General features: G+C 42.0%; 1 protein-coding gene across 1 annotated transcript in view; it reads right to left on the reverse strand.

Annotated features, from left to right (window-relative positions):
- The window catches only part of NAALADL2 (N-acetylated alpha-linked acidic dipeptidase like 2), a 292,588-nt gene that overhangs the window by 263,407 nt on the left and 5,371 nt on the right, over positions 1 to 23,810 (reverse strand). The gene's annotated exons all lie outside the window — the stretch shown is intronic.

Here is a 23,810-nt window from a genome sequence, read left to right on the forward strand (position 1 = left end):
TGTGCATTTGCCTTACAAAAAACAAAAAAATGTGCAGAGGAGTCAGAAACACTTTACCTCAAGGCATAATACAACCATTAACTGAGCCATAATTACTGACTGTGAATTCTAACAGTATGCTCTGATGCATTTGGCATTGGCACGGAACAGGAGGCAGTAAACTAATTCAATTACATGCCTGATCTGTGAAGTTTATTGATCTTCAGAAGTGGGGCTAACTTGCACAGTCTTAACTATGAAAGTTCAGATGATGCTGAAAGTGTCTTGGTTTTATCTTCTGGCTTTTTTGTGGCTGCTCTTTTTAATTTACAGTCTTATGGGTTCTTATGTTGGGCAACAAGGCTGGTGAGAGGCCTTGAGCACAAGCCCTATGAGGAGAGGCTGAGGGAGCTGGGATTGTTTAGCCTGGAGAAGAGGAGGCTCAGGGGTGACCTCATTGCCCTCTACAACTGCCTGAAAGGTGGTTGTAGCCAGGAAGGGGTTGGTCTCCTCTCCCAGGCAACCAGCACCAGAACAAGGGGACACAGTCTCAAGCTGCACCAGGGGAGGTTTAGACTCGAGGTGCAGAGAAAGTTCTTCACTGAGTGAGTCATTTGTCGTTGGAATGGGCTGCCCAGGGAGGTGGTGGAGTCACCGTCCCTGGAGGTGTTCAAGAGGAGATTGGACATGGCACTTGGTGCCATGGTTTAGTAGTCATGAGGTCTTGGGTGACAGGTTGGACTCGGTGATCCTCAAGGTCTCTTCCAACCTTAGTGATACTGTGGAGTCCAGTGCTGGATGCAGTACTCTAAATGGGGTCTTACCAGAGCAGAGTAGAGGGGAAGAATCCCCTCTCTCAACTGTTGGGACACACTTCTTTTGATGCAGCCCCAGATGCAGTTGGCTTTCTGCATCTGCAAGCTCACTTTGACAGGTCATGTTGACCTTCTCATGAACTATCATCCCCACATCTGTCTCCACAGGGCTGCTCTCAATCCACTCATCACCCAGCCTACACATGTGCTTGGGATTTCCCGAACCCACACGCAAGGTCTTGCTCTTGGCCTTGCTGAACTTCATGACGCTTATTCAGTTCCACCTCTCAAGTCTGTCAAGGTCCCTCTGGATGCCATCCCTTCCTTCCAGCATGTAAACTGCACCAAACAGCTTGGTATTGTCAGCAAACTTGCTGAGGGTGCACTCAACCCCACTATCCATGTTGATAATAAAGATGATAAAAACTACCATCTCCAATACTGACTAAGGAGTAACTTGTCACTGGTCTCCAATTGGACACTGAGCTGTTGACTGCAACAATTTGAGTGCGATCATTAAGTCAATTCTTTATCCACCAAGTGGTCTATGATCAAATCCATGTCTCTCCAATTTAGAGACAAAGATTTTAAGTGGGACAGCACCAAACACTTTGCACAAGTCCAGGTAGATGACATCAGTTGCTCTTACCTTAGCCATTACAGGCAGCCATCAAATTTGTCAGGCATGAATTGCCCTTAGTGAAGCCATCTTGGCTGTCACCAATCACATCCTGACATTCCACATGCCCTAGTAGAGTTTCCAGCAGCATCTGCTGCATTATCTTGCTGAGCACAGAGGTGACACTCACTGGCCTGTAGTTCCCTAGGTCTTCCTCTCCTCCCTTTTTAAAACCTGAGGTTATGTTTCATTATTTTCCAGTCAGTGGAAACTTCACAGATACAGTGCATAGTGGCTTAGCAACATCATCCCTCAGTTTCCTCGGGACCCATGAATGCATTTCATCAGGTCCGATGGACTTATCCTTAGGAGGTCTCAAACTTAATCTTCTGTTGTGGTGGGAAGTTCTCCATTCTCCAAGGCCCTGTCTTTGTCTTCTGCAACTCAGGCAATGTGGCTGGAGTAATTGCCAGTGAAGATTTTAAGTGAGAAACAACTTAAAAGCTTGCTCTGCTATTTCACTCTCAGAACCCACCTTCCGTAACTGAGACAGAAATTGCAGGTATAGTAAGTAGCACTCCTATGCTTCTCTTAGGCACCATACCAACATTAGAGCAGAATTTGCCATGTTACCAAACATTTTGCTGCTGTGAAAATATGAGCTCACGTTTTCTCAAGTGGAGTATTTTGCATCATCAGTGCGATGCAAGTATGAAGTGCTATGAGCATGTAAGTCAGTAAAAAGCTTGGAAAGCTTCATTTTTTTTTCCACTAGACCTTGTTTATTTTTTTTCATAGAAGATGACTGCAACCAGGATGTCTGCTGTGACACGTTATGATAGCCACTGCATTTCTTCGTGCTGACCACAGAGTTTTTTGTCCTGTTTGAGGCAGCAGCACTAAAGTCCATCTTTATAGATTTTATAAGGATGTTGATTCCAGTTTAATGAGCGTCAGAGAGCATCTGGCAATTATATCCCTGAGGGAGGCTAACTGATAAATTAGCAGCCTGACTGCAGCAACACCAGTGAAATCCAGTTCTCAAATACTCTCTGGCATACGTGAAATAGTTCATGGAGAAGCAACTTCCACTTAATTTTGAAAAACATTACTAAGACCATCATAGAACAAAAACCTTGCCCAGTTTTCTTTTCTAAGTGAGATCTACTCCAATGTACAGCTCCTCATATGGATAAGCAGATGTCTATCAGGACAGTCAGGATAATGAGTAATGATAAAATGTTTCACATTTAGTCTCAAGATCATAACGTTTATCTGATAATACTCCAGGGCTTTAATATCTTGGCTACAGTGAAGAAGCAAGAATCAAAATAACCCAACAAGAAAAATGAAGAATGGCCTCACAGACCAACTGCTTCAGAACTATAAACTCAGTGGTCTGCCCAGGGAAACATGAATTACAACCAACAGCTGTTCAATAAAGAACCAGAGCAGTTCAGTAGTGAGGTGGTTGCTCCATTCTGAAGCTTCCTCCACTATAGAAAGATAGAGTCAGAAATTAAACCCAAATTTATGAAGAAACTAGAAAGGGAAAGGCTATACACACACACACACACATAATGGGGTGCTTGGTGGCATGGTTTACTTGTTTAGGTGGGTTGGATTGGTTGATGGGTTGGACGCGATGATCTTGAAGGTCTCTTCCAACCTGGTTTATTCTATTCTGTTCTATAAATATCTGAATTGTGCTGTCACAAGCAAGATTCCAGAGTAATCAAATGGTCCTGTAATTCACAGGACCATGTTACGGACACTTTAAAGGTGTAGTTGGGTTTATTATGGAATGGAGAAAGCATGGGCCACCACGCTTTCACAGAAATGTTAGGGGTTGGAAGGGACCTGAAGAGACCATCTATTCCAACCCCCCCTGCAGGATCACCTATACCAGATCACACAAGAACTCATTCAGGACAAAAAGCTGGTCGAGAATTCCAGGAATGAACTGGGGCAATAAAGTTGTTGCACGGGGAGTGTTAACATGCCAGCTAGTAAGATGGCTTAGGAATGTAGAAGGTTGCACACAGCTACACAATGCAGGGAAAAAATGCTCTATGGAAGAAGTAAAAATGACCAAAGACTTTCTCTGGGGTTAACTGATGCAGTTATACAAGGGCGACCAAGAAGCATCCAGAACTAAAAATTGACCCTAGTGCTCTGCTTAAGTACAGTTCAAAGACAAGGTGCTCAACAAATAAAATAGGAAAATAAAACTAAACAGACCTTTTCATCCAGCAGCAGTAAAACTAGAGGGCAGAAAACGATGCTAAATCGCTTAAGCTTGTTGCATCAACAAACCATATCAGAAAGTTATAAAATGCATGTCTCATGGTAACCATTCCTATCTAACACAGCGCTACCTAATAAAGCACTTGCATCAAAGTCAAGCTGAACCCACATAATGACTTGCTCTGGGAAATGCAGGCACTGGCGGTGTGTGCAAAGGAAGGAACGATTAGGTGAAGAATGCAAAGCCACGAGAAGGTAAAACAACAGGAAGGCATTAGGGCAGAAAAGCAAGAAACCACAGAGGGCTTGGAGCACTGCTTAGGTAGTAAAGCAGGTAAAAAGCCATCTTAACTGCATAAAACCATCATCCCAGAAGATGAAGGGCATGCCATTATTTTAGTGCTTGTCAGCAGCAAACGGTGTTCCTGTGGCAGTAAGAGCAGCCTAAAACATAAATGTAGATGGAGAACAGAACAAGGGAAATGTACAAAGGTCTAACAGAACAGTCAGACAATCCTAGAAATAACTCAAGAATAGAATACAATACAATACAATACACTGGACCAGGTTGGAAAAGACCTTTGAGATCGAGTCCAACCTATCATTCAGCACCATCTAATTAACTAAACCATGACACAAAGCACCCCAACCAGTCACTTCTTAAACACTTCCAGTGATGGTGACTTCACCACCTCCCTGGGCAGCACATTCCAATGGCCAATCTCTCTTTCTGTGAAGAACTTCTTCCTCACATCCAGCCTAAACCTCTCCTGGTGCAGCTTGAGACTGTGTCCTCTTGTTCTGGTGCTGGTTGCCAGGGAGAAGAGACCAACCCCCACCAGGCTACAACCTCCCTTCAGGTGGTTGTAGACAGCAAGAAGGTCTCCTCTGAGCCTCCTCCTGTCCAGGCTAAGCAACTCCAACTCTCTCAGCCTCTCTCCTCATAGGGATTGTGCTCCAAACCCCTCACAAGCTTTGTTAACCTTCTCTGGACACGTTCCAGCAACTCAGCATCTTTCCTAAACTGAGGGGCCCAGAACTGGACACAGGACTCAAGGTGTGGCTCAACCAGTGCTGAGTACAGGGGCACAATGACTTCCTGGCTCCCACTGGACACATCATTCCTGATACAGGCCAGAATGCCATTGATAATGACCTCTTAATGATTCCACTTTCCTCTTGGTGACCTAAGCAGAGCTACATGGATAGGAAAGCTGATGAGTTTTTAAGTAACTGCAGACAAAGGATTAAGTAATTCATATAAAGAACACTCATTTGTAATAAGACATGATTAAAGCTGTGTTTAAAGAAGAAAACCACACACACCAATTTCTAGTAGTGAATAAATACATATTATTATAAAATTCTTATCACCACTAATTTCAGATTTAGTTTGTGCAGATTAAGACATAAGTAGACCTTTATGGTACTGACATTACATCAGGAGTCTTATTCATACTTAGTCCTACTTACACTAATGCTTTCCATTTCTACATTGGAATCACAGAAAAGACCATTGAGATCATCACACACAGAATCACCAAGGTTGGAAGCGACCTCAAAAATCATCAAGTCCAACCTGTCACCACAGACCTCATGACTAAACCATGGCATATCGAGTCCAACTGTCAACCTAACACCACGGCCATTAAACCATGTATAAATTTTATGCAGGTATAAGACTGAAAAAAATTATTCTAGATAGTACAAGGATTTTTAAGTACATTTGATTTGGCTCCTGTAGGCCTGGGGAGAAGGGAGATTTCACTTCTGGCACATCAAAAACTTTTGTTGGCTAAAAACCTTTAGATGTTGCTATTGCAAGCAGAAGCTTTGGGGGAAAAAAACCTGTTAAAACATTAATGTGCACCAGACTATACTTGACAAACTTCACAAGATGCTCATTTCCACTTGTATAGCTGCCTAAATACAAAGCTATAAGCTGAAAACTTGGTATTTACTGTAAACAAATCAAGAAGTAACAATTTTTTCTTCTTTGAATGAAAGGCAGTTACTACAAAAATGAATGTTAATTCCTGGTGTCAAGTTGGTCAACTGAATTAAATTTGCCAGAATTATTCCATTAATACAGCTTAAATCCTTCTCTTAGTAGAGCTTCTAATGTTGTTGTATAAGACTAGGCTGGATGAGGCTTTGGCCAGCCTGATCTAGTGTGAGGTGTCCCTGCCCATGGCAGGGGGGTTGAAACTAGATGATCCTCATTGCTCTCTACAGCTACCTGAAGGGTGGTTGTAGCCAGGAGCGAGTTGGTCTCTTCTCTCAAGCAACCAGCTCCAGAACAAGGGGACACAGTCTCAAGCTGCACCAGGGGTGCCTCAAGGTGAGGAGAAAGTTCTTCACCGAGAGAGTCATTTGTCATTAGAATGGGCTGCCCAGGGAGGTGGTGGAGTCACCATTCCTGGAGGTGTTCAAGAGGAGATTGGACGTGGCACTTGGTACCATGGTCTAGTCATGAGGTCTATGGTGACAGGTTGGACTCGATGATCTTTGAGGTCTCTTCCAACCTTGGTGATACTGTGATCCTTGTGGTCCCTTCCAACCCTGACTGATTCTATGATATACATACATCCCCAACATCTCAGCTGCCTTCCTCCTTCTGACAATATTGTGTCTGAAAAGAATTCAGGAAGTTTAAAACATAAATGCTCAGACCTCGGGGGAAAAAAAGCGCCAAACACAAAGCAAAGCCAAAAGCCTAACACCTGAGATGAACAGAGCTAAGACACTTCCCTGCTGCTAGTACAAAACCCAACGCTTATTTATGAGGGGCTCCAGGGCACAGTGTGAAGCATGTTTTGGCAGCAGTCACAACTGCAACAGAATCAGTGCTCTGAAGAAACAAAACATTTTGCATTTACAGTCTCTTTGCTCTTCTTTAACCTTCAAGCCGCTTTAGAAAAAACAAGATAATTTTTAATCTGCATATAACATGGCATCAAAATAGCACATCTCCAAAGCTGAGAAAACATATGCTGTCAAAGAACAAAATGATCTCTTTGATTCTAATACCTGTGATAGTAGCATGATAATAACTACGTGTGACAACTTCTCCCTACTCTCAAAATAATTATGGCTCTCTAGAATTCAACATCTGCGTTACCAGATGTTGCTGTCAACCACGTAAGCAAAAGCACTGCAGAAACCTGGCCAGCCTCCAGAGTTTTTGTCTCACTACCTCAGCAGATGCAGGTGGTTTTCAGTAGTCCGATATTTGGAACACCAAGCCATGCAAATCTGCTCATGTAAACAAGAAAACGGCATCAGCCAATAATGCATCATATCCAAGCATGTTCAGCATAGTCCAAGACTGACATTTCTGCCAGCCTATTGAGACCTCAGGTCCGACACAAACCCCAGCAACGTCACGGCAGGTTTCTGAAAATCCATTTAACTTTGGAAATCATTTTAACTTCAACACTCACTTTCATCCACAGACGTAATACATGCCAGCTGTATGACACACAGGCATGCACAGCAGAATTCTAAAATATCATATCAAAAGCATAAATCATTCACTCTTCAGACATTCCTTGTAACCGAGCACCAAACTCCTTGCCTGAACAGGGTGATTTACATACAGCGGAGCTTTGATGGAAGAATTTTACTTCTATCTACATACTTCTAAACTGCTGCAATTTGAAATCAAATTATCTTCACCAGGGAAGCAATCCAAACTCTAGCTGAACTTTCTAAGCGAAAATAAACATATTTAAAATGGAATTAACTGTAGCCAAAGGGTAACAATCTTTCAAGAACATGCCTGAAACACTTCTGATGCAGAACCTTGTTGATGTTGCAGCCCTTAACAATGAAACAAACAGATTTAATATAAACCCAAGTAAGAAGAACAAGGCTCTCTCTACCAACAACTCCTTTACCATTTTCTTTCCACAAACAGTCAGAGATGAGCCTGACCTGTCCTATTTGGTCTCATTTTCCTTTGTTTCTCAGGTCAGCCAGGGCATCCCTTTTCCCAGAAGAAAGCAACATGTATTTTGGAGGGCAACTCTGGCTACTGCAGCGTCACTCTGGTCCCAGCGCTGCTCTCCTGCCATCTAAGAGGAATATACCTTGCTGAAAGGCCCAATTCCTCTCTTCAGTAACAGACTGTGGATCCCCAGGAGTGCATACCATTTGGGGAATCCCTTGACTAACACACTGACAGACATACAGAAGGAAATTGCTGCATATACAGAAGGGCTCTCCCTAGCAGCTGTCCCAAAGCAAACAAGGTCTAATGTGCTTCTGCCATTTATTTATAAATTCAAGAAGTGTGTGGGAGGCTTAAGTTATATGTGAAATAGTAACAAGAAGAGAATGCATCTGACGTGCGGTCACATCTCCTAGCGCTTAGTGAGCTGTGCAGTCAGAGAATCATAGAATCACAGAATCAATAAGGTTGGAAAAGAGCTCAAAGATCATCAAGTCCAACCTGTCACCCAAGACCTCACAGCTACCAAACCATGGCACCAAGCGCCACATCCAATCCCCTCTTGAACGCCTCCAGGGATGGTGACTCTGCCACCTCCCTGGGCAGCCCATTCCAATAGGATAGAATAAACCAGGTTGAAAGAGACCTTGGAGATCATTGAGACCAACCTATCATCCAACACCACCTAATCAACTAAACCACGCAACCAAGCACCCTATCAAGTCTCCTCCTGAACACCTCCAGTGATGGTGACTCCACCACCGCCTCAGGCAGCCCATTCCAATGGGCAATCACTCTCTCTGTGAAGAACTTTCTCCTCACCTCGAGCCTAAACCTCCCGTAGCACAGCTTGAGTCTGTGTCCTCTTCTGGTGCTGGTTGCCTGGGAGAAGAGACCAACCTCCTCCAGGCTACAACCACCCTTCAGGTGGCTGTAGAGAGCAATAAGGTCTCCCCTGAGCCTCCTCTTCTCCAGGCTAAACAACCCCAGCTCCCTCAGCCTCTCCTCGTAGGGCTTGTGCTTGAGGCCTCTCCCCAGCCTCATTGCCCTTCTCTGGACACATTCAAGTGTCTCGATGTCCTTCTTAAACTGAGGGGCCCAGAACGGGACACAGTACTCAAGGTGAGGCCTAACCAGTGCTGAGCACAGGGGCACAATGACTTCCCTGCTCCAAAGGAAAGTAATGGTGTAGGTTTCATTGCCAAAGAGCACATTCAGTATTTGGTACTTACACATGAATCTCTAAAGGGCAGTGTATCAGCCTAAGTGTTCAGACACATAATTAAACCAGAAATCATTAGGGCCTTTATGACAGCAGGACTCTAGCTCTACAATATGAAAAGTCAAGGTTTTCACTATTAATTTTTTTTTCCTTTTTCATGCCTGTAAAAATTAGCTGTCAGAATTATTTCTAGGTTCAAATACATCTTAGAAGCTCTTTGCCTTCAAGGAAATTTAACTGAAGTGCCCAATCATTTTTAAATGGCGTAAGTAGTAAGTGTCAGGGGGCTTGCAGGCTCTGATACAATTCTGGATGTTCAGCCTTTAACTTGAACTTCAACAATTAAGGTTTAATTAGCAGCAGTAGCTCCACTCTCCTTCCAGTTCTGTGCTTACAACGTTCTCATTTTATACAACTGTGGTTAAGTGTGCATTCAAAATTCAAGCAGCATATGCTACACATGCTGACATTAATTTTAGGAAATCTTTTACTTCTGGTTATTGTCACTTTAGTGACTCAAAACAGAGGAATTAGAGTTGAATACTCCAGAACACTGACCGCTGTATATACAGATAATAAAAGCATTCACCACACCAAGTTTCCAGACTCTATACCTGACAAACCACCATTTCATGCTCTTAGTTATTTTAGCCCTTTTATGCACAGGAGTATTTAATTCAAAAGTCCTCCCTCCAAAAAAATTATCATTTTGATCTTCCTGGAAGCCATCTTAAAATTCTGTACAGCCATAACTCATTTGTAATTATTACTTATTAAAGTAAAACAAACAAGCCAACCAACCAACCACACAACCCCCCCCCCCACACACACACAAAAAACCCACGCAAACAACCAAACAAAAAACCACAGAGTGTTACTCCACACAGCTCACATGTGTCAAGACACACTGGGCATATCTCACCTAAGAAAATAATACAAATTAAAATACAAAATAAAAGACTGAACTCAGATAGATGGTTGCAAATTTGACAGAACTCTGGGAGTTCAAAAGAACTCTTCAAGACAGTAAGTGCATTGTAAGTAACCTGAACCCCCTGGCTGGGGTCAGAGTAGCTGGAGAGCAGCCAAACAGAAAGGGACCTACGGGTACTGATTGACAGCTGGCTGAACATGAGCCAGCAGTGTGCCCAGGTGGCCAAGAGGGCCAATGGCATCCTGGCCTGCATCAAGTGTAGTGAGGCCAGCAGGAGCAGGGAAGTCATTGTGCCCCTGCACTCAGCACTGGTTAGGCCACACCTTGAGTCCTGTGTCCAGTTCTGGGCTCCTCAATTTAAGAAGGACATTAAGACATTTGAATGTGTCCAGAGAAGGGCAACGAGGGTGGGGAGAGGCCTCGAGCACAAGCCCTACGAGGACAGGCTGAGGGAGCTGGGGTTGTTTAGCCTGGAGAAGAGGAGGCTCAGAGGAGACCTTACTGCTCTCTACAACCACCTGAAGGGTGGCTACAACCTGAAGGGTGGTTGTAGCCAGGAGGGGGTTGGTCTCTTCTCCTAGTCAATCGGCACCAGAACAAGAGGACACAGTCTCAAGCTGCATCAGGGAAAGTTTAGGCTCAAGGTGAGGAGAAAGTTCTTCACAGAGAGAGTTGTTAGCTGCTGGAATGAACTGCCCAGGGAGGTGGTGGAGTCACCATCCCTGGAGATGTTCAAGAGGGGATTGGACGTGGCACTTGCTGCCATGGTTTAGTAGTCATGAGGTCTTGGGTGGCAGGTTGGACTTGTTGATCTCTGAGGTCTTTTCCCACCTTAATGATTCTATGAATTTGGCGTCAAGAACACATTTTTAGCTCTACTATGTAAGAAGACAAAGGCAAAGTCGTGCTACTTAGTTATATATATAGACCATCTCTAAGGCAACTGAAAACTATGAGGGCTACCTTTAAGTGACAAAACCAAGTCAAAATTTTTCAGGAGCATTTAAATAGCATGCCATTTGCCTTGGTTCCTCATTTAGCTTTCTACTCCTCTCAGAGCTACACATGCTCTTCACTAGACTACTTAAAATGATACTTATAATTAACTTTAATTCATAATTCATCTGTATTATACTTTTAAAGTTCTATCTATCTGGAACTGGGACCATCATAATTTTAACCTCAGCAATGGCTGAATCTATACTTAGTCAACATCTCCCTTCTGCTCAAATCTGATGATACAAATCGAGACAAAAACTACACAATACTCAAGGAAACAGGAATGTAAAGTAAGATATTTGATTATTTCTTTAAAGAAGGATCCAAACAGCATGAATTCATTTTTTTGCCTGATTCACAGTGCATAGTAATGCTTGTGAAATAATCCATGCCTGCTTTTTGGTTTTGATGGTTTTTTTAATAAGGACAGATCAAACAAAGATAATCATTCTAAAGAAATCAGAAATAATATCATAGGCTACCCATTCTGAAAGGAATGTAAGCAGAATAACATCAAGGAGCCTTTCATGTCTTCATCCAATCTTCTTTTTTCCTAAATTATTAAGCCTCCTCTGAAAATTTAAACTTTGGGTGAAGCAGTACTTGAACGTTTCCATGTATTCAAGGACGGCAAGATGCAGCATTTCCAATAGCCCTGGAATTCTTCTAGTAGACAGGGAAAAGAACTGAAAACTTTCTCTCACTGTCTTCAAGATTAAATAGGGACCTCTCCACCATACTCTCCTACACTGCATACCCTCAGAGCCATGCAATTACCTGCAAATACTCGCTTTAATTTTCCATACCTAGCAGAATACAGTCTCTCAAAGTTAGTGCTCAAATAACACTGTAAGTAAAAATCATTTTATTTTGCTATGTGTTCTCAGTTATTCCCAGGGCAGTTTAAATACTGTCTCAAAAAAAACCATTCTAACAGAGATTGATTATCTCCCTCTCAGCTATAATAATAATGAACAAATCTTGAATGTATTCTAATGTTTCCATGATTTGAAACACTGTTGGAGGCAAAGAAAAAATAAGAGCTTTTCTGGCAAACTTTAATAGCCTTTGCAATTGAAAGAGAAATCAACACACCATTTGTACTACAAAAAAGCATGGAGATTCACCTTCTAGCTGGAGGTGAATCTAGAAAAGAACACTGATGTTCCATTGCTAGCAAGTCATCTATTTAAATGATTACAAATAGACAGTACTGTGATGTGCTTTTGTTGCTTCTGGAATAGCTCTCCTGTCATTCTACCTGAGGTGACATTTTTGCTTTCAAGTTATCCTTCTATTGGTTTTATGAGGCAGTGTTTACATACTGTATCATAGTATGGCATAAGGAACTAGGAAACTATTTGTGTACAACTACAATAAGCCTTATGACAATTATTACCATCCTTCTCTGGGAAAAATTACTTACCCCTCATTCTAGAAAAAGTAACAACTTTCCCTTTCAGTAATATATCTTGAAACAGAATAGAATAGAATAGAATAGAATAGAATAGAATAGAATAGAATAAACCAGATTGGAAAAGACCTTTGAGATCATCAAGTCCAGCCTATCATCCAACACTGTCTAATCAACTAAACCATAGCACCAACCACCCCAACCAGTCTCTTCCTAAACACCTCCAGTGATGGTGACTCCACCACCTCCCTGGGCAGCACATTCCAATGGCCAATCACTCCTTCTGTGAAGAACTTCCTAACATCCAGCCTAAACCTCCCCTGATGCAGCTTGAGACTGTGTCCTCTTGTTCTGGTGCTGGTTGCCTGGGAGAAGAGACCAGCCCCCACCTGGCTACAACCTTCCCTCAGGTAGTTGTAGACAGCAATAAGGTCTCCCCTGAGCCTTCTCTTCTCTGGTGAACTATCACCATTATCACACCAAAGTCACTCATCCTGAGTGGCACAACTGCTCATAAGTCTTATATTTACACAAATCTGTTTTCCATCTCTGTTAAGCTAAAAGACACATAATGTAGCCAGCAACTAATGTTTAATGTACAATAAATAAGATGTGGTAAAATGTCATTATGAACCAAAAGATCCAATATATAACCCACTCTTCAAATTTTTGGGGTTTTGGGTTTGTTTTTTTTTAGGTAGATTGGATTATTCAATAATCACATTTCCACTGCAAACATTCTGAATTCTTTGGAGGATAAAATAATTTCTCTGTGTGTAAAGCAATTTATCATCCTGTGCTGAAACGTGCTGCAGAAATGTCAGCTGCTCTTATCTGAGATGAAGCAAACAGGACCAGGTCTCAAAAAAAGTCAGCTTTTTTTGAGAAAAAACCAACAACCATAGGTGAGTGAAGATGGCTACAACAATGCCTCTCAGAAGTCAGAATAAACTGCTGGCATCATGCCCTTTGCCAGGAGGAGTGTGCCCAGCTCAGCTGGGATGCCCAGGAAGAAGCCAGGTATTTCCCCGGGATGGTTCATGAAAGGCAGATGAGGTAAGGCAGCCAAGCAACAAGATGTTTAGTTTCAGCACACACAATTCTACAGTCCTGCTAGAACAATTTTGGCATTCTCCTAAAATACCCTGGGAAACAATTTGTTTTGAAGATGCTGGGGGGATGCATGCCCAGCCGGGGCAGGGAGGAGCTGCTGCACAACGAACCTGCGAGCCCTGCCCCAGAGCCCCACGTTGCAGCCAAAGCAGCAGCACACCCTCAGACGAGGCCTGTCACATTCTAATTAGCCCCTACTGCTCTCTGTACCTCTGTGGCCTAGGGCAGTTTTTCAGCTCTATGGTCCTCTCCCATCTGCATCCCAGTGCCCCATGCTTGGGATGTGGAGAAGAAGAGAGTAGCACTCACTCCCCAAGAGCAGCCGGCATGACTCGGACAGAAGAGAGCATTAGGGCAGCAGGGGTTTGCAGTCTGGACCTCAGGGCAGAGCTCAGGGTGTCATAGGGCTTGTCTGGGGGGCCCCATGACCTCCTTAGCAAGGCAGGGACAGCACAAGGCAGGAATGTCTCTGAAGAGTTTCTCACCCGAGGCCCTAATTTGGTATGGGATAATTTGATCTTTAATGTCAGTCTTAATTACTTTAACTATGGGGAAGGGATCCAAACGTACAACCAGCTTTTAATCCTGAGTATGACTCATCCTGATCCAATTAACTGTTTCTCAAACAGGGAGACCTTTTTAACTTGAAAATGTACTAAGTCAGATGAAAATTAGAGAGCCAGAAGAGAGACCTAACCCTCTGCAAGCCTTGCTCTTCCTTGGGGAGCTGCTGATTGCTGCCTTTGCCACGATCTGAACACCATTATTGCAGCAGCCACGCTGGCACAACTGTAAAAACAGTTGGATTAATCCAGCCAGGATGTGACGAAAGCATGTAAAACCAATTGCCACATCCATAAGACTAAAGTAGGATTTAATTTATTTAGCTTTGTGTTCCTAAAATAGTACCAAATGATTCTTATTTTAACAGTTTGTTGTTTGTTGTCATAGTTTTGTTTGTTTGTTTAAAAAAAAAAAAGAAAAGAAAAAGTTTTGCTAGTGGAGAGCTGCAAATCCCAGATAAAGCTTCCCAGTGCTATAAACAGCTCCACAGCCCTTCCAGCAGCCCTGTGACAGCACCCGGCTCTGCCTCGGCTCCTGCAACTGCCAGAGCTCAAATCCTCTCTTCTAGTTCTGTTTATTAATCAGAAAAGACTATTACACATCAAACCCTCTCGGGCATCCTAGCTAAAGCAGCTCAATGACAAAGAATTGGTTAACTCAAAAAATTTAGACGTTTAATGCTAATATCCTCTACCAGATGAAATGATCATTGCCTTTTTTCTTTAGAAGCCAATCAATGAAGAACTGCAGAACCCAATCTCATCTGACCATACCAAGAAGAGGCAGAGGCCATCAGTGCAGGCTTGAGCCTTTGAAGTGTATTTTTAAAACTGTTTTATTCCCTGCCAGAAACCCATATGAAGGCAGTGGGATGGTGAGCAGAACAGGCCCACACTTCCACCAGCATTATTCACTCAAGTGCAATAATTTCAATCTGCTTTTATGAATTTTCTTATTAGCCTTGTTAGTTTATTTGACCCATAATGTAACAAGACTGGGCACATGCTGCATTAATGCAGTCATTAATTTAAAGGAGTTTTTGCAAGTGCTACAAAATACATGTAGAAACCACCTCGTGTGTTCCTCTGGCCCCTATATTCTGTTCCAGGTACTTGGGGAGGTACAAACCACCCTCAGTTCACAGGTGCCAGCTGTAATTTTGAAGCGTGGTCAAGAATTCAGAGAGAACTTTCTTGTTTAAAAAATAATTAAAATCCTATTTTAAAACAAACCCATGCAAACAAACAAACACACCTCCCCAAAAAAAAAACCCAAACCTATTTGTTTGAGGAATTTTTAAAAGGATCTATATTCTGTGTTTATGTCTAAAAGCAAGAAAAAAAAATTCTTATTGTCCTTGTCCTATGCTTAGAAAAAGAAAGAAAAATACTACCTCCCCAGGAACTCATTCCACATCCAAAATACTATTGGCTTTCAGACTTACACTCCAAGATCTCTGCTGTACATGTAACATGCTTCAATAAAATATTTGAAAAGACTGATGAAACACAGAGACTGGAAAAACATTAGAAAGAGAACACTAAATCACCACACCTCACATTTTCTATGCCAGGCACAAATGTTTTGTCCTGTACTGAATGCTGTAACGACAGTTTGACTAAAGAACATCCAACAACATAACAAAGTCATAATGGAATTTGTTCTAGTGATCATCTTCTCTGTGCTGTGCATTTTAATTTTCAATTTAATGCTTGATCTCTCACCCATTGGTTCTTGTACCTCTTTCTCCACACCAAACTAAGAAGCCTTGTTATCTGTACTGTGATTTATCGAATCTTGAATGACAGAACTATGGGGGTTGGAAGAGACTTCCGAGATCATCACATCCAAACATTAAACCATGCTCCTAAGTGCCACACCCACATGTCTTTTACATACCTCAAGGGACTGTAACTCTACCACCTCCCTGGGCAGCCTGTTCCAACCCCTGATAGCCCCTTCTGTGAAGAAATTTTTCATAATACCCTGCCTGAACACCTCCCTCAGCACAACTTGAGGCTGTGCTCTTGGCCTGTCACTTTGCTGCATGTGAGAAGAGTAACTAACTCAGTACTTCATTTTATAGAATACTTATTTCAGTATGAATGACATAAGCCTCCCAAGGCATAATTATTTCTCACTGGATGCTGAACAAGTCACTTTACTAGCTGAGGCCCATCCTCCAGTGCAGACCTTTGTCATTAATAACTCTGTACATTTTTAACACGGTTGTAGCATTTTGAGTTCTTACCATTTCAAAAGAGCTATGAATCACTGAATCATAGAATTGTTAGGGTAGGAAGGGACCCCAAATATCATCCAGTTCTAGTGCCCCTGCCGTGGGCAGGGACACCTCACACTAGATCAGTTTGCTCAGAGCCCATCCAGCCTGACCTAAAAAGCCTCCAGGGATCGAGCTTCTACCACCTCCCTGGGAAACCTGTTCCAGAGTCTCACCACCCTTATGGTGAAGAACTTCTTCCTCACATCCAATCTGAATCTACTCATTTCTATTTTAATTCCATTCCCCCCAGTCCTATCATTACCTGACACCCTAAAAAGTTCCTGGCCCCAGGATTAGAATAGCAAGTGGGTTTCAGCCATGACCACAGGAAGAAGTGTTGCTGAGCACTAGAATATAGGACAGTTTTGAGATGTGTAGTGTAAATGACAGGACTATAGCTACTGTGAAGAGTTAGAGCTACGTACTCACATGTACACAAACCCTCATATGTAAATTAACAGACAGCTAACGTTGATTTATGTCTACCGGAAACACTCTTTACAAAACTTACTTTGATCTTTGTTTTTCATGATAACTAAAGAAATACCTGCATTAACGTCAAACCCATGATCTCTCATATATCTTTTTAGCACATGGGCTGAATAATTTTAAACAATATCCCCCAAAGAGTCTGCGTTGGGATTCCATGGAACTATACAGACATTGCTCTTTTTGTCACAGGATTTAATTTTCTGAAGCAGTTTGGAGAGATACCAGCAACGAAAAACAATCATGATGGCATACAAGAAAACCATTTGGAGTTTTTAAGTCACTGTTTGCACTGCCAGCGACACAGCAGCAGGTTCCATTTGCCATTTGCACTAAGTGTATAAATAATTCAGTTTCTTGCTTTGTTCCCTAAATAGTCGACAGGGAATGGAAACTTTATTCATGACGGTATGGCCTTTTTCTAAGCTTGACTATTTATTGAATAATGCACATCACAGGACCCATCACCCCAGCTGGCATTTATTAAAAATAAAAGCATTCAATAACTATTACCAGCAAATGGCCATGAAAAAAGCAACTTCCTAGAGCTACCACCTTTTGCTCACGGACAGCACTCAGCCAGCTATTTAAATAATTAAATTATCTCAATCTGCACTGCATCAGCCCTGGCTCACGTTGTCTTCGACAGGAAACAGATTCCAGAACCACCAGGAACATGTTCCTGCCTTGGCCACAATCATAACTGCAAATATCTAAGCTCTCTGCTAAATCAGACTTGCCCGGCTGGAAGAGAGAAAGCAATTTCCACCAAAGGCATACTGACATTTTCATGGACTCATTATCCATTTTTAACTACCAATCCTTCTTACCACTATCTCCTCTCTCCATGCTTTGGAGAAGTCCTGGGCTTCTCTACAGGCTCCAGTTTGCCACTTGAACAGAAACAAAATATGTTACTGCATGGAGCATTAACACAAGCATTGGTGAATTCAGTCAAGGCAGCACACTCTGGTCGTTTGGTCATTTCTGTACTGAACAGGAGAATGACTGCATCAGTCTTCAGCTATACTCTAACTTCCAAAGGAAAGATATCCCAAATTACTAACATTCTCTAGACTCAGTCCTCAGCAAAAATACAATTCACACAAACTCTTTCTGAAAAGTACTGGACCCAAGTCAATCTTTGATGAGGTCCTAATTCTCCCACAGCAATAGCAACCTTTTCCCTTAAGCTTCACACAACCCACTTAGATGGCCTGCTGGCTAATTAAGTTTGAGCACCCATTATAAAAGAGAGAGTGAAAATTCCAGCCAACTGGAATATTTCAAGCATTTCATCCTTGAAAACATATTCATAAAAGAAGCTGAATATAAGTCAGTATTTTAACTCAGGCAGGAACTAGTTCATCAAGAAATTCTATGAAATTTGTGTCGATTACCTGAGCCTGAGGGAAGCTTCAGATTATACAAAGGATGAGATTCCTCATTTTAGATTTTGAAGATTATTTGAAGATTACCCATTATTTAGATTGAGAACAATCAGGAATACATATAGACCTCCTGCATTATTCAGCTTCTTGCCCATAAAGAATACTCTATACATTCAAAAAAGCCAACTAACTTGATTGATTTTGAGGAGTCTAACACTGAGCAAGTTCCAATGTTACTGGGAAAAGACCCAACTTTTCAGTACATTTCATATTTGTTGCAGTGTGGCAGCTACCACGCTTCTGAAACTCATCAGCTTTCAAAAAGAACTGAACTGAGAACAGAAGCCCCTTAATGCAAGACTACTGTAGAAGACTATTATTAAAATTGATTATTATTTAGACAATATCAGTTTCATTATCTCTGATCGATTCCTAGCAAAGCTCCTCAGTAGGCTTCAGTTACGAGTTCTGCGTGAATTGTAACTTAATGCTACACAATAAATTGCAGTCCTGCTGCTCCCAGTAAATTTGGTAACAGTCAGACTTATTAGCAGGCTGCTAGTAAATAGCTGTCATAGGTGCTGACTGTAGGGAACTGAATGTCAAAGCACCATCAAAGAGGGCTGAGAAAAGTCTTTCCCCTCGAGGCTTTGTTAATTTGATTTATGTGTACAGGCAGGAAACTAATTGCTAATTGTTGCGGCGCATACCATAGAATTGCAGCACTCCACTCAACTTCGTATCTCAAGAGTACCGATAGGCTGCAGTTTTATACTCTGCTGATGAGAGATGCATCCTAAACAGGAATTTCCGAGCGTTTGGGGCTTAAGAAATGTTACAAGAGAACTCTTTGCAATGCCCTGTGCCGCCGTCTCCTGTGAGAAAGCAGCCACCCTCTGAGCACACTCCCTCGCTGAGAAGTTGAGAGCCAAGACAGTTAGCAGGAGCAAGCTCCCGCAATTGTTCAAGCAATTAGTAGATAGTCCCTGTACTTAGTGCCACTAATTAAATTGTTAAGGGGGTTTGTTCTGGAAGGTTTGTTTCTCGGTATCTTTGTAAGTACATCCCCGGGAACGCTAGCCAAAACGGCTGATTCTCCTTCTATTGAGTTGCAAGGACTGGACAGTGAAGGACAATTTTGTCCAATTTCTGCTATTTCGCCACTGAGAGGAATTGGCTTAAAATTAAGACTGCCTGTCAGTTCAGCAGGCCCTGTGCTTTTTTTCCTCCAGATTCTTTCTGCTGGAAGAAATATGGTTTGGTTACATCTATAAAACTGATGGATGGCAACGTAAATAAGTCTTTTGCCTCTAAATACTACCTTTTAGCCAGCATTACTGTCAGAATTGCTCAGAAATGTCTAGCCAATAATTTATCTTTTTCAGGTAAAGTACAGGGTCTACCACTCACCAAAAGTTTTTTAAAATGTATGGCTTTTTGAAATTCATAGATGGCTTGTCATCCATTTCTGTTTAGCATGCGAAAGAAAAACAAGCCCCTGAAAAGCAGAACTTTCCAAACAGCAACAAACAGGGAGAGGTAACGGGGAGAGCAAATGTCCTGGGGGCAGCCCAGCAAACGGAAAGATTCAAGGTATCTGCAGTTCCTCAATGATTCCTCTCTTATCCTAACCAGACAGGAGAGAGTTATACTAGACCTTTTAAAAGCAAATTGCTCCCTCACCCATGCTGGCACAGCTCATTTCATCATCTATTAAGAAAAGCAGCACTTGTCACTATTCAGAATTGCTGTTCTAATTGGGACTAAATCGCCCCACGCTTCCCAGCAGTCATGGTAAAGAGGTAGGTAGCTAATGGCCGTGGAAATCAGTTCTCGCTCTAAACCCTAACCACACTTCTGCTATGAGTTTGAGGCAGTTTCAAGCAAGGTAATCTTCAATTTTAAAATAAGTAAGATCATGAAATCCAAAAATAAGTGATCAAAGTTCATTCATGCTCTATAGTCTGACTTTTTCTTAGGAAGCATGAGGCACTGCCCCAACACACAGCTGTTGTGCATGAAAGCACTACACTGGGAGTTCAGGTGTCACTGCCTCTTCTACTTATATGCAGAACAGGACTGTGACCCTCAGTCCCTTGTGTCTTGCATAGCCTCTAAGCAGGATTGAGCTGTCACCCATCTTTCCCTCTCAAATTCCAACCCTAGGCCAGTGAGTGTTGCATTGAAGCAGACACTGTACCACAAAAGGAGCAGATTTACGGGGGGAAACAAAATAATCTTCAATGCATCTCACTTAGCTTATCTATACGTTTTGCTACTCCACAAAACACACTTCCTGGAATGGTATGTTTGTAAGAAAACACTCAAAACTTCATTCTCTAGTCTTCCTATCGATGTCAAACGATAACCACCCAGGACATTATGTACAAGACACAAATTATAGAATGGTTTGGATTGGAAGGGACCTCCAAAGGTCATCTAGCCCAACCTCCTTGCAGTGAGCACAGACATCCTCCATTAGATCAGGTGGCCCAGAGCCCTGTTAAACCTGACCTTGAATATCTCAAAGAATGGGGCCAAACATTCCTGCTTCTTTAGAAAGAAGGGTCTTCGAGTTTTGGCAATCTAAAACTAAAATACTCTGTTCTGTTAAAGTGTTTCTTCACCAGTAAGTTGGCCTGACTGGGATTTGCTTTCTGTTTTTCCTAGCAAAACTCAAAAACTGCATGTTGTTTTTGAGAAAGGAGCAGTAAGCCAGACATCATTCCTGTGGGCTGTGACAGAGATGGACATTCGTGGTGGGATTCATTACTTAGTACGCTGATGTGGCATAACAGTTTATTTGATCTAATTCATTACTACATCCCACAGGTGCACTGCTTAGAAAAAATAGGTTTAAGGCTTCTTTTACAAAGGCTACACTAATAACAGACACATTAAAACTTTACTGTAAGTGATTTCTTACATCAAATCTCTGAAAAACAGTATCTACTTTTACGATTGCCATCAAAAACCAACCAGCTGAGAGGAAAAAAAATGTTTCTATTGTTTTCAGTGGACCACATGGTGGACAAAACACAGAACATGGCCTTTAAATGTTAAGCAGATCATCAGCTAAGATATTTCTTCAAAAAAGAAAGAAGAATTTTATAAGCATATGCTGTAACTGGCCCTTAACAAGAACAAAATTACACCTCCTTGTGAACTATTATATCAGTACAATGCTTCCTTCTTTCATCTGCAGGCAAACAAATGAAAGAGCTGTGCCTGGCAACTTAAAAAAAAAAATTAAAAAGGAGGAAAAAAAAAAAAAAAAGGTCAAATTGAATGAAACCAAAGAAAACTATAAAGCAGCCAAGCTTTCCTATTAATACCTGTGAAGTACAGATATAACCTATTTTTTGGCAAAAAAAAAAAAAAAAGATAAATCCTATTTGACCTAAGTGGGTATCTGGAGCCCAAATTTATTCAATCACTGTCCCACTGATATCACTCAGGTCACGCAGGGCATCTTTATTCCACAAAAGACACCTCCCCATGTTCTCAGAGCCATTCTTTCCTTTGGAGGTAGCAGAAGGATAAGGGAGCACTTTCACTTGTTTGACATTACTCTTATCTCCTTTCAAAAGAAGCTTTGTACTTATAAATACACATTCAGAATCATCATGTGAATAAAGAGAATCCCAAGTGATTAAGAGAGAGTGTGGGAATGACATAAATCTAGAGAGCTCACTTAGCTCCCTGTTACCCAGGAACATGCCAATATCCATTTCTAAAGATGTAGTAGGCAGGACTTCAGACACAATAAATATCTGAGACAGATACACAGCAGGGAATAGGATAAGGTTTGCTTTCTGCAATGCATCTTTCAACTGTTGGCATGACACAAACCAGAATTTTCTTGTGTACAGAGGACACAAAGACAATGGCTCAGATCAGAAGAGAGCCGTAGTCTAGGCCAGCAGACTGCTGCCTTCAGCCATGTAGATGTTAATATGTAGCTAGCAATTAACACTAGGTATTAACAGGAGTAGAGACTAAATAGTGTTCTGGTTTGAGCTAGAACAGAGCTAATTCTGTTCTGTGATTTCACTTTCCAGCTCAGACTCTAACTGCACTTTGTGCAATTGACAACACATTTCTGCACTATCTGCTTCTAGAAGGGAGAACACTTGATGTTTACAGCTACTGCCAAGGATCGGTGTGCAGAAAGGCTCTTGCTTATTTTTGCTCCCATAGAAACCAAGGCCACTGCTAAATTTTGTGTGCCACATTGGGAGTGCTGGAAAGCAAGAGATTGTGTCTGAAGGGAGGACTGGAAAGGACAGGTGACCCTGAACTCACCAAAAAGGGATTCCAATCCATATATACTATATTCAGTACAAAGCTGAGGGATCACAAGGGTCAAGCTCTCTTCCTCAATGGCCAGTGTCCAAGAAGGACTCTCTTTAGTCTGCCTTTGATCCTGATCTGCATGTTCATGAATACAGTTTTAGAATCCAGCTCAGAGATCTGGTTCCCATCTGCCTCTGAGTCCAGTCTGGGACTCCTCCAGTTTCTGCCTCTAGCATCAGTGGTGATGTAACTGCTGTCAGAGTGTTGGGCTTACTACTGGTTTTCTACATGTTTGTATATTATTCAGTCTAATGTTCTTTTCATTAAAGTTGGTTTAGTTTTAGTTTGTTTTCCAATCCATCAGTCTCATTCCCAACACTTCTTTACAATGAGGATGATGGAGCACTGGAACAGGCTGCCCAGAAAGATTGTGGAGTCAGCTTGTCTGGAGGCTTTCAAACTCTGCCTGGATGTGTTCCTGTGTGACCTGCCCTAGGCGATCCTTCTTTGGGAGCGGGGTTGGACTCAATGATCTCTGGAGGTTCCTTCCAACCCCAAACATTCTGTGACTCCCTTCCTCTTTGGGAAGGGCTTCTGTCGTTCATCTGGTGACTGACCCAGCTCTAACACTGAACAAACAGGTCTTTCCAAAGGGAAGCAGTCACCAGAGTCCTCTGTTCTCTCCTCTTACCCTTCCTCTACAAGGACATGCTCTGCTCCTGCCGTGGTTTCTCATTCTGGGACAGCAAAGGCAATTCTGCCAAGCAGCAGCCTGTAAATTCAACTCTGTCCAAGCCTCCAGAACTGACAATTCCTACGAAATTCTAGGCTCTCTTTACTTGTCAGGCCCTGCATTTTGCATGTTCTACCTGTTAAAAACTTTTAAAGCTTCATTTAGCAATGTTGATTACAATTGATAAGAAACACTTGGGTATGGAAGTGTCTCACTCCCTTTCAGAAACAAGTGAGCTCCTTCTCTCACTTCATAGACACTTTTGTTTCTTCAGCCATGACTGTGTAGGAGAGCTGCTGCTATTTTCCCAAAGCCCTTTGAAGAACTAAGTTTAAGTTATGGATGGCACCGGTGGCAAATCAATTCTTGCCAGAGATGGATTTAAGAGATTCTGCAGGTGATACCACCAGCTGGAAGAAGGAACAGATATGCCTCCAAAGGACAGTTAGTTACAACTAGATGTATTATGAAGGGATTTAAACCTCCCTGTTGCTTGAGGGTGGGAAAAAATGATAGTGAAGAAAGCATTTGAGTGAGAATATACAGGATGAAAAGTAGAGTTGAAATGTAGGAGCTGCTCTATTGACTGGATTAAGAGCAAAGCAAAGTTTACCTCTATGCCCCTTCCTCATCACAGGAAAAAAATATCCAAGAGAACTGTGACTCTCATAGTAACTAAGATATATGATTGTTGAAAGGAATTACAGGGTAAAGCAGAATAAGGATAGAAAGTAATTTAAATAATGTTGGACAGAATTA

Source organism: Dryobates pubescens, chromosome 13 (assembly GCF_014839835.1).
Source record: "Dryobates pubescens isolate bDryPub1 chromosome 13, bDryPub1.pri, whole genome shotgun sequence".
Lineage (NCBI taxonomy): Eukaryota > Metazoa > Chordata > Aves > Piciformes > Picidae > Dryobates > Dryobates pubescens.